General features: G+C 40.7%; 1 long non-coding RNA gene across 1 annotated transcript in view; it reads left to right on the top strand.

Annotated features, from left to right (window-relative positions):
- LOC134863548 (uncharacterized) overlaps positions 1-11,275 on the top strand; it is a 60,190-nt gene extending 48,915 nt beyond the window's left edge. Inside the window, exon 3 of the long non-coding RNA XR_010165675.1 lies at positions 11,198-11,275. This is a non-coding gene — a long non-coding RNA (uncharacterized LOC134863548). The remainder of the gene's footprint in view (positions 1-11,197) is intronic.
- Positions 11,276-12,419: the final 1,144 nt, after the last annotated feature.

Raw genomic sequence — 12,419 nt, 5'->3', positions numbered from 1 at the left:
GTATGTTTGCTGACCTCTAGCAAAGTGAGTGGCACATAATTAATCCAATCACACAGAAAACTCTAAATAAAAGGAGAAAGAATGGTTCAGTATCATCGGGTCTTGACTTGAAATAGCAATTTAACATTTGAATGAAAAAAAAACATATAAAAACGGTTCAGAGAGAGAGTAAAAATGCTGTGTGTGCTTGCATGTGTGTATGTTAGCGGATGGTAATAATACATATAGCCTTGATTGACCACAATTACCTCACTTGTACACCAGGCTTTGGGGTCTAAATGTTTTATAAAAATCATGTCCCTGAGGAAGTTTTGTGTTTATTAAAGTGTCACCAGTGATCCTCATTTTTACACGCGGAGAATCAGTGTGAGACCATGTTTCTCAGTCTTACTGAGATGATCCTAATGCGAAGGCATGGCCAGGTCGTAGAGTGGCTCTCAATCAAGGTTCTCATCAATTTAAATTACCCACATGACCTTTGTGTAAAGACACAACATTTTGTGTGTCTATGATCCCTGACTCATGTAGGCCATGGTGCGCTCTTCATCCCCTCTCACACAGTGTCTTGGGTGCAGACCCTTTCCCACTCCTCATCCAACAGTGGGGTCAGTACATACTACAAACAAGCCCCTGAGTGGGCCTCTCTGATACACAGTTAATTAAAATTCATTTCTGAGCATGCATTAGCCATGCCCATCTATTTATGGGCGGCTCTCAAATGCAGCCACTACAAAACAGTGCTCTGTAATTAACCCCACCTAATCAGATAGCACACTAGTGTTGTGTTCCTATTCGTCCTCAGGCATACAGCCATTGGACGGAGGTTTCAGAGAGAAGATGAGCCCATTCTATAGTTCAGAATGGCTAAGCAGATTAAAACCTCATATCAAACATGATATTTACAGGCAAGCCTCAGTGGAGAGTGCTCCTTTTATGTGGGACGGGGAGAGGCTTCAGGGCTGGGCTTTTAAAGCCATGTCCCTTAATTGTATTCCGGCTAAGTGGGATGAATGGTGCTTTTTAATCAGACTACTGACGGGGCTCTGTGTTGTAAAAGTATAGAGATGGTGCCTGATAGTTAAGATGGTGAATGATATGCTTTTAGTCCAGGTTTCCTGGCTTCTGGCAATATTCAAATGTATTCTAGCATTAAGCTGACACTTGTAAACATCAGTTTTATTTCCCCTGATGTTTCTGCCACAGTAGAAAATACCAGTTTGGTATAAGTACTTATACCAAATTTATTTTAGCAATGTCACCATCTTTGCATTTAGTTTAGCTCAGTCTCACAGGCACGACATTCAGATACTGTTTTTTTTTTATCTACACTGCATGTAATTTGCACGCTTATATTCAGAGGGGAAAAAAGCCTATTCCGCGAATGCAGTTTCTTTGAGCTGTGAGAAGTGCTTTACTTTGTTACTCTTAGATTTAAGGTTCTGCTCCTCCTAGTGGCAGATCTCTGCTATGTGTTCCCCTCAGAGTTGTACACAAATGGGTTTGATAGCAAAAGTTTAACACATCACATAATAAATTGTGACCTCTTTTCATTATCTTCCTGGGTGAGCTCCTCAGACGCTGTATGGAAAATAGGAATTATCAGAATCTTGTTGATGCAACCTGACAGGCTCAGCATATAGAACGTAATAGAAAGGCTATAAGCCCTGCTGTTCACCTAGTCAATTTGAATTTCATGACCAATCAAATGTAGACAAGGTGTCATTTGGTGGATAGGAAAGAGAGGAGAGTGAATCCCTTTCCCAAACAGTTAATCCAACTTTAATCCTAGTCATTAGGAATTAGACATGCCGAGCTGTCCGGCCGTGCCTCTAAATTACAATCAAACGGTTACCAATTACACAAATTATTGATGGTAGATTCTCTTTTCAACTGCAAATTAAGGCTATTAAGGAAGGCTCCTTTTTAATGCAAAAGTGACTAATTAACCAGCGGATGGGAAATCTGCTGCCCAGATATCAAAAAAGTTCTCAGCACACATTGCAGAAACACAAGGGAACCAATTAGTTTAATTATCAAAACAGCTAATTAAAATTGCACAGTTCCTAATTAGTTCTTTGCTTTTTCCTCTAATTGACAGCATGGAGATAAATGGGCTGCCGATGAAAATGGGGAGAGGAGAAAAACAGGAGAAACTTCGGCGGAATATTTATGCTGACTTTATCTCCGTCTGTGTGGCAGCCCTTGAAAGTAGAAAATTAATGACCTTAATTCCCAAACTGTTTTTCCTCTAACGGTGCTCCCCCCTGCGCTCCTGGTGCACGCTCCTTTGTATGGGCCTGCCACCCTGCCAACTGCTGGAATGGGAAAAAAAGGGCACTTGGGGGTGGGAAGGAGCCACGATTCTCCTCCTAATGTGACAGCTCCCACCTAACAATGGAGAAAGATGAAAGAAAGGAGCAGATGTAACCACTGGGAGTGTTGCATCATGGGACTGCAACTCTGTTGCATTTTCTTTAAAGAGCCTCTGTCATCTACAGGGCCACTAATTTGTCCCATGAAAAAGAAGCAGTTCTTCTGGGACAGAGATAAAAGACATTTGATGGCCCAGAAAGACTTTTAATACGTTTTCAAATTTTCAAATTTTAGATTGATTAATACTATGTCTGGCAAGGGAAATGCCCTTGAAACTTTGTACAAACACACATTTGTAAATGTTACCAAGTGGACTAAGGAGTGCAAACACAACTGAAAACCTTTTGTTATGTCCTCCAGATTTGTTGTTGCGGTTTTCCCTCCATTTTGGTATGATCTGTTTAAAGGTCCTTGAAAATAAGGAAGAAAGATAGATCCTGTTAGACAGAAATGCTACACTAGCAAACCTGAACGACAACCATAGACCCGAGTGTGTGCATGTGTGTCTGTGTGTATGTGTGCATGTGTGCGCGGAGCCTCTCTCTGGTGTCTATCCTTCTGGCAGGCTTTGTCTCTTTGTCTCTGCTCCTGCAAGGCCAACCTTGTCATGTGTAATCCTGTCCCTCTGCCTGCATGCAAGTGACATGTGGGTCCTCTTGGCACATTAGTAGATAACTATCAACTAATCAGTTTACTTTTGGGACTGTGTTAAAATGTAAATTACATTAATGCTCAAATTATGCATCAAACTACGCAGATAGGCCAGGCCAGAGGCCGCATAATGCTAGGATCATTCAGTTAGTGCCTTCTACATGCAGTGTTAATGCACTCTGATTTCCCCTGCTCTGGTTCAAATCAAGTGTGATACGTCAGCCAGTTGGTGTCTGGGAAACTGGAGGAGCTCTGTATGAAGTGGAGGAGAAAGCCTTTTTGCAAAGCTCCATTAAAAGGAAGAGAGATGATAGCTGCCTTTTGGATTTCTTTTGTCTAATTTAGTGGAAAGGACTTTCTGCTCCATGTGCATTTTAACTTTTTACTCACCTCTCAGTTGAAACTGTGTAGATAAAATTTAGTTGCAATCTGTGAGAGTAGAAATGGAACGACTGAAGTGCAGTTAGTTGCATTCAAAATGTGATGTAGCTGATCCCATCCATTTCCAAAGGACATCCTGAAGAGGCAGGTCTGTTGCAGAGCCCTGGCCTGGAGGAACTTGCTGCCCATGACTAACAAACACACGTCCACCACTAATTGATTGTCTTGTGTTTTATTTATGGTGCGGTAGTAATTAGTGGACAGCATAATGTAAGCCATTCATTAGCACCTGGCTACCGCTATGGATTTCGCTGCTTTGTCTCAGATGCACACATCATTAGGGAGAAACAAAGAGTGGAATTTATTAGCATGGCGTCTTATAAATATTCTTAAAGTCAGTGTGCCTTTAAGGAAGAACACAGGCCTGTAAAACTTTTGTCAGCATTTGCTCACTGATTCCATTTGCTGCAGAATATGTTAAGGAAGAGCAGTATAAATTTAATTTTAATTGTTTTGTACACACACCAGTGAAAAGGAACTGATTGGATACAGTTCAGAGACAGTATATTAATACGTTATTTTCATATGTTAATTGGTTTGCATAATCTCTCCCTTTGCTTGATTTGGAAGTACCTGGCATTGAGATGGGGACTGAAGAGAATAAAAGACTCCCATTAACATAAAACCAGCTCCTCTGAACATTAAATAATAATGCATCTGCATGCTGGAGGTGTGTTCAGTTAGCAGAAAGCACATTTTTATAATTTATAGTCCAGCTGTTTCAGTGCTTTCAAGTCCATTTTCCTCCCTGCCTGCTTTTAATGAAATCTTGTTACTGGAGAATTGACTGGAGTGAATTGAGATTTTAATCCCATTGACGTTCTACCGTGGAAATGCACACTGGTGGGAACTTTTAATGGTTGGCCCTGTAATCAGAAGACACTTGTATTCAGCTCCCGACAATAATGAATCTCATCAAATGTTAAAGCCTGGGCCGCGTGCGAGGGGCTCAAATTTCAAGGTTTTTGACCATCCCCATTTGAGAAATTCCTCAGGGAGTGTGTGATTACTCAAGTTTAGCCGTTTATTGCCTCATCTTTCAATAGCCACTGAAGCACAAAATTCTCATCTAGGTTGCTCTTTTTTTCCCCACTTGAAGAACAGGCCAATATAGACTGCAGAACAGCTGCTCAGATCCCGAGGAACTGCTGTTGGCGCTGCAATGTTATTAGCTGCCACCATCACTGTCCACTCACTGTGTCATTTAAAGAATGAAAACTAAATTCCATGACAAAAATCACTGGTGCGATTTTAATTGTGAACATTGCGTGTTTGCAGCAGTGTTTGTATCTTTGACTGCAGTAGTACTCTGTGCAGCACATGTTAAATTGATTTATTTACACATATAGCTTCTTCTTTTCAAGTGTGTAAAATCACATTTTGCAAGAAAGAAGATGTATTAAATTATGTATAAAAAAGATACATTTTAACTAGTAAGGTTTCATCATAAACTCACATCTCCTTACCTCACTTAACCTCTGACATTAAAGCATTGTTGAAAACAGTGAGTGTGCAGAATATAAAGTGTTTGTGCAATTCATGGCTGTCATTTTAAGTCATTAGGACACCTTGCAAGGACAAACCGTCATCCAGCTTCTTAATGAGCTTATTGTTAGTGTGTGCTAAGGGGCCTCAGAATATTAATGGAATATTTAAATACCATATTTTTACTAGTCTAAATTAAATATCAACAGGGTACTATGAAGGACAATTATTGGTAAAGTATCAAATGCAGTTTGTTCATGTTACAGTTTCCCATTTAAATTGGAACAGTTTCATTTTTGTCTGTTTCCTCTGAAATCTCCGCTCTGGAAAAGACCCCAGCAGGTCACATGGGTGCGAGTGATGTGCTGCTGTTTTATATTTGAATGACTAAATGTGACCTTTGAGATTAGAGGAGGAGTTGCTTCTCAGGGGGTTGAAGAGAGTCCCCGCTGCTATGAAGCTCATGTCCCTTTGATCCGTCTGTAATGAGAATAACACCAGGCGTTGTGGTCACTGAACACTTTGACACACCACTGGAGAGCAGAGAGCTGTGCCGCCTGGTACCAGAGTCGTGTGTGTATGTGTGTGTGTGTGTGTGTGTGTGTGTGTGTGTGTGTGTGTGTGTGTGTGTGTGTGTGTGTGCGTGTGCGTGTCCTCAGGTACAAGAGTGCCTGGAGACATGTAATACATCCACTGGGATTCACTATTTGGCTATAATTCACTGCCAATGCGGTAATTTGTGCGTGAACATATCATATGAATGATGCATGCAAATACACACCATTTGTTATGCCAATTAAAATGCCGCACAGGGTAGTACCACTTATGATTGGACTCGCTAAGACATGTCATAGTCTCTAAACAAGGATAGTAAAACCAGTAAAAACATAACGGTTTCAACTTCTTTGTGTTGGACCAACCAAAGTTTGGATTTGATGTGATTTCACACATTTAAGTCTGAGGGCACTCTTTATGACCTGAACACGACATTGGTGAAACCCAGTTCTCTGAGACATCTTCAGAGATCCACTGAAGATCAATCATGACCGGACCCGTCCCCACGAGACCCTTAGTAACAGCCACTGATTGCTTTCTGCTGGGCAGGCCGTTAAGTGGAGTCTGGCAATGGGCTCCTGGACAACACTTAACAATCAATCAGAGGGCACAACCACTTCTCATTGCATGCTGGTTCTTCCCCTGCATTACACACAAACAATAATTCAGGTGGACACAAGTGACACTTAAGAATCACGGCCAGAGTATGCCCCATGATTTAGCTGGAGAGGGATACGCCGGACTGTAGACAAACTTGAGCTGAAGATTTACATAAACCCAGTGATTGAGGACTCATCCACTGTCATCTGGACAATCCTGAACAGATATGGCGGCATACATTTCACTCTTCTCGTGTGCCTTTATCCTTTGTCTTTGACTATCAAAGATTAACAGTTGTTTGACTTTGAGACATTTTTTCTCACAGATATTTCTGAATTGTTATTGTCTCAAAGCCTCACCATAGCACCAAGGTTATGAAACACATTTGTAAGACATCTTCCACGAGACTGCGTTTGAAAATTGTATAAAAACATTACAAGGTTCTTGAAGGATCCCGTTACAAATAATGCATTTTATCATTTTATCAGACTCGATGATTACCAAGAATACACAAACGTAATGAAATATAATTTAAATATTTTTAAAATAAGACCAAGGCTGTTTAGTTCTGGGTGCCTGTCAGTGTAACTACATATGCAGTTTAAATTCTTCCATAAAAGCCTGGGCTGGAAGTTTACCTATTGATTAAGGATTCCATTGACTTAAAGAACCTTAAACCCTCCATCCGATGACTAGCCAATATATGCTCTAATCTCTAAAACGGATGTCTGGCCGTGGTTCCTTTTAAATGAATTGATCTACTCAGCTCTCCCGAATGGGGAAATGGGCAAGTATTGATATGATTCTTGACTCAGTGATGGATGTGTGTGATGGTAAAACACGAGCTTCATGGGCCAGTGAGCTGTATGGTAAGCAGCAATTCAGAGTACTTTACCGGAGCTCTTCATAGACAAAGCAATATCATTTGTGTCTTGGCCAATATTCAACCCACCTGTTTGTTGCCTTGTTTTTGTTTTAAACTAAGCTCCAACATATAAAATCCCTTCACATTGCTTGGAGGTAAAGGATGTGTATGTATCCATGTGGAGAATAAATATGTATATCTCATTCTATGTTTGTGAAATGATTGAAGTTGGTTTTTCTCTTTTTCTCTATTGATTTTTAGATTGATTTTTGTTCCACATACAGCTGAATATCATCTGTTGTTGTGATGTTTTAGCAAAGAAAGTCACTTGAAGGCCCAAATGTATTTATGTGGTGGAGTAAAGCAATCACAGCAAGCTTCACAAGAACATCACAATGGTTTTGTGTGGTGTTCAGACTGCATGGTAAATATTTATCTAAGTCAGATTACACCTAAGGAAGACTGAGATGTGTGCGTCCCTCCAGCCCTCTGTTGCTTCACTGCTGAGAGAAACGCATTGGGCCATTGTTCTGGCAGAAGTTCACTTCCCACAACAGAAAACCATTGTTCTGTCCTTCAGCGTAATAAGTGTGAGTGTCATGAATAATCACCAGTGTGTCAACTAGCACTGGTGAGCCTCAGATGGCATCAAATAATTTTGTCTGTCCCCTCTGAAAGCTCTTCAGCCAAGAATATTTGATGTCCCTGCAGTTCATTTCTCTAGCAGAAAGGCATTTTAGGGAAAATTGTAACAACCTAGTTCTTCCTCTGATCTCCTTTTGCTGTATGTTGTTGTCAAAAATGTTCAGCTTTTTCGAGACATGCGATAATGAGTCAGCTGTATAAGTCAAAGGACCTGATAATTTGAGCTCTTATTTTATAAACTAATTTCTTGTCACTATGATGAAGGCAGAAATAATACATCAAAAACACATTTCCAAAGATCTGAAGATTGCATTGTAAATGTCAGTCGCGACGGAAATTGTAATTAGGGAGAGGAAATTATTTCAGCGAGGCACTTGAATTTCAAAATGAACCAAACTGAACTATCAAATTGAGTAAACATTTAATTATAGCCCAATTATCTAAGACTTCCTTGTCTGTCCTTGTTGTCAGACCCTTGTTCTTTTCACGTCAATGGAGCTGTTGAAGGGTTCAGGTAGAAAACGTGCCGCAATTACTTTGGTCAGAACCAGTATAATTATCTTATACATCTCACTCTGCCTTTGAATTGATGGACACTTAACTCAACACTGTACAAAAAGATTTTAATAGGCTGTTAACTCTTTGATTTAATCCATTAATTCATTTTTATGTTAACATATAAAAAGGGTCCTGTATATAACATGACCATTTTTACATATTAACTTAACAGTGTGTGAACAGCATAGTTTTGTGAGCCTGGTGCTATGATCACTGGTGGATCCCACAAAGGCCGACTTCATGGTTCTCCCACTGGTCTTCACACTCTTTAATAGCGACCAGCAAACCTTGTACTATTGGTCCGTTGGTCTGTAATACCCCCAAGTCTATATTCCTCTTCTGCATTTTTCTCAAACACACTGGAAATCATATAGACAACAACATTTAGGAAGCAAGTAGAAAAAGACATCAACACATGTGCTATATATGGAGCCATTGTCAACGTCTCAACATAGAGATATCACTTGTCAGCTATAAGAGTAGTCTTGGGGCTGCTGTAGATTCTCCTTTTAACACCCTTACATACACTGTTGTACAGAAAATGTGTGCAATTTGGGGTGAGATCCCAACGTAGTCCTCAAAAGCACCTCTCCTGTGTGGAACCTTGCCTGTATAAAGTACTTTAATTCTACCTATATTAACAACCCACCTGTTGTTTTAGGGGCGGCAGTGGCTCAGTCAGTAGGGACTTGGTCTTGGGACCAAAAAAAATATGGAGTGAACTGGTAGCTGGAGAGGTGCCAGTTCTCCTCCTAGGCCACTGCCGAGGTGCCCTTGAGCAAGGCACCTAACCTCTATCTGCTCCCTTGGCGCCGGGTACCTGGCTGCCTCTCTGCTCTGCCACCTCTCCTCTGCATGTGGTTGTGTGTGCATGTATTTCCTCTGTGTTTGTGCATGTATATCCTCTGTGTGTTTAATGTGTGTCAACACAACAGAGTAGAGAAAGCAATTTCCCTGTAAGGGATTAATAAAAGTATGTCTTCTTCGTCTTCTTCTTCTTATAGACTTTATATATAGAGTAGTGTGACCCTACTGAGCACCTACTGAATTTGCAGATGTATGTAGTATCAGTGTTAAAAGGCACTCTGCCTATCATCATAGAGCCCCATTCCCAATGAACATGCACTCTATAGACTTCATAGGGTGAAACATACCACCTTCATGTCTTGCTGCAACCCCAGCATTACACAAAATCAACCTGAACTGGTTGCATAGGAGCAGGTGATGGAAGATGGGAAGGCAAATGCTCCAAGCTTGTTACACCCTAAGCAGTACAAAGCAAGAAACACAGTCTAGCCTCCTAAATTAGCACAGTAAAAACATTGACTCAGACGCAAAGGCTAAACCTGCAATCCACAGCTGATTCCCACAGTGTTCGGCTTAGCAAGTTAGAGGAACACCCCTCTTGCAGGGTTACACAAATAGTATAGAGTTCATGTTATAGCCCTCCAGCTTTCAAAGGCTGCACTGATTTAGACTTGTTATTAATAACTTCAACCCTCTTTAAATATTTGCAAAGCACTGTGTACATTTTTGCCAGCAAGGTTTTGATTATTGCAACTTCCCCTAATCCACTAATGCATCACAGTATCTGCCAGCTAAGGTGTCTGACACTGAATCAAAACACAAAGTCGTGTTGCAACTTTCATTAGATATATACCATCAATTACAGCATTTGGTTTTGGGGAGTTCAAAGAACAGTAAATGCAAAATGCATAGGTGGACACTCCCAAAAAGGACAAACTCTCCAGTTGACCAGTCTTGGCTGACAGCTGAGGGAAGTGTTTGGCTGTGATGATCAACACATATACACCTCATATACAGAAGACCTTAGAGATCCTCTCAGTTAGCTGCTGTCTTGTAACCCCCACACATGCCAGTGAATCAAAGCTGTCATTGTACTGCACTTAGAGGTTGTGACGTGGTGTGGCAGGAATCAGATCCACTGCTGTATAAATTACCTGCTTGATAGGCCGGGTGGAAAAAAAATGTCTTACCAGGTGAGGTGCAGCATTAACGGTGCTGTGTAGAACATAACCCCCTCTCGAGACAAGGCCAAAAATAATCTCAGGGAAATTCATGTAGAAAGAACTTTAGAACCTTTACAGAAACCTTGGTACTGAGAAAAGTAGCAGAGCAGCAGCGTGCTGTATTTGTAAGCCGCTCCCCAGAAAGCTACACAAAGGACTTTTTCATCTGAGGGCAGCACTGCAACATAAAAATAAAAATCTTTCAAGTCTATGGTGGTGAACCACCTGGCTGAGCCAGCTCTAGTGATATTTTTTTATGTTAGCAGAGGGGCACGAGTGCTCTGCAAGCATTCAACCCATGGACATCCAGAATGGGTCTGGTGCCATTTTTTGTGCGTACCAGAAAGTAGCCAGACCCAAGTCGACTCTCACTGTACTCCACTGGAACAGTTGTAATAACCTCCTTTTTTTCATAATATTACTTACAACATTGCAATGATGTTGGACTAGGGTTGCGAAATGTTACCAATATTCAAGTTTGAAATATTCTGGGAAGAAAAAGAGACATTTGACACATTTTATGTGAAAGCAAAAACTACAGGCGACGTCTGCTAGGATTTCTCAGGGCTGCCAAAGGGGTGGGCTCTGAATGCTGCCTTGAAACACAACTTCCTTGTTCTTGTGTTTGTCTTGCAAACTAGTAATGTTTCTAGGAGTAAAAATCTCATGTATGATTAGAGAGGCTGTTATGGATAAAGAAACATTACACAACATTTTGGCTGACTTGGATATCCTAGGATTTTTAGTATGTGTAGTATTGACCAATCTCATTTGAAACGGCTTAATGAGAGGTATGGTTGGGCTTTTATTGCGTACAAATGCAACATCCAAAAATAATGTACATTACATTTAAGAGAGGTACCGGTAATCAAGTATAGGTGATCAAACGTATAGGATTTAGAAAGTGCCACGTTATGATACTGTATACAGAATGTATATAATTTAAAGATGTCCAGCTCACTAGGAACGTGTGTGTGCATGTGTGTGTTTCCAGTGAAGGTATTGGGACGGGCAGACCCTGTTCACAGTGATGTCACGCAGCCTCTCCGCAGACTGGCTGAGTAAGAGGAACAACAGAATTTCAACTGGAGAGATCAATTATAGATAGAAGAAAATGAATGGGAAAAGTAATTTAATAAATTATTGACTTGATGTCTTATATCATGTACAAAAGCAAATGAAAAATTAGATTGTGCATTTGGATGAAGTTGGATTTAAAGAGCTTCAAAATTATATTTAATTAGACAAAGAAAAAAATGTGTCATGGGTATATGAAGTTTCACTGGGAAGGGAAATTTAATGATTGCATTTGCGGCAAAAGCAAATGACGTGCCAACGCAGAGTGTGAATATCTGGAAAGGCAAGGATAATGTGGGTTTGGCATTTGAAAGAGTCAACACCACAGTGGTCATCTGTCTTCCCTTTTACCCATTAGATGGACAGATTGTAGGGAGAGTTTCTCTACTCTGTGGCCTCTCTTCTGTCAATACAAGTATAAAACAGCTGGTAAAGATGCTAGCTTGGCATGTTGAGCATACAACTGCATATATGTGCCAAATCAAAGGAAAACCTAACTTGAAGTGTCTTTGCTAGACATTGGCCCACCATGAGCTTCCTTGCCAAACTCAAACCAAGCAAGGAACACAGAGACACACTCACTCATCATCTTTTGATGGTGCTGGCGGAGAACGCTGTGGTCCAAAATCTTCCGTTGATGTTTAATTGGGTTGAGATGAGAGGACTGGGAAGGCCATTCTGTAGCTTATGTTTCACCAAGTGTTCTGGCTCGTTCCCTGACCCCTTGTGTCCTGCACAGAAGCGTCTGCATTAGTTAATGGCTTTCCACTCAATAATTAAGGTGTTTCCTTTCATTTGTCCCCCCTCTGTAGGTATGCCTTTAATGTCATCATGATGGCTTTATTGGGTTTGGCTCTCTAACTGTCCTTAAGTACGGTATATTCAAAAAGTATCTTTGTGGGATATCCATTGGTGAAATGCCATGTAAGCAAAAAGAAACATGAAACATCTTAACTAAAAGAAAGCCTGACCTGGCAGGGGTCGGGGGGGGGGGGGTTGCCAGATGTTAAGATCAGTTGTTCTGTAACCTTCACGTTTAATGTGACCTTTACCTTTTTATGTGATTTATAGTAATAACAGAATTTTGATAGCAATTTCATGAAAGTAAGGACACCGACCCATCATGCCTTCATCAAGAG

The sequence above is a fragment of the Eleginops maclovinus genome, chromosome 4, assembly GCF_036324505.1.
Source record: "Eleginops maclovinus isolate JMC-PN-2008 ecotype Puerto Natales chromosome 4, JC_Emac_rtc_rv5, whole genome shotgun sequence".
In the NCBI taxonomy this organism is placed as follows: Eukaryota; Metazoa; Chordata; class Actinopteri; order Perciformes; family Eleginopidae; genus Eleginops; species Eleginops maclovinus.
The sequence above is the reverse complement of the archived record's forward strand: the minus strand, read 5'-3'. Positions and strand labels throughout refer to the sequence as shown.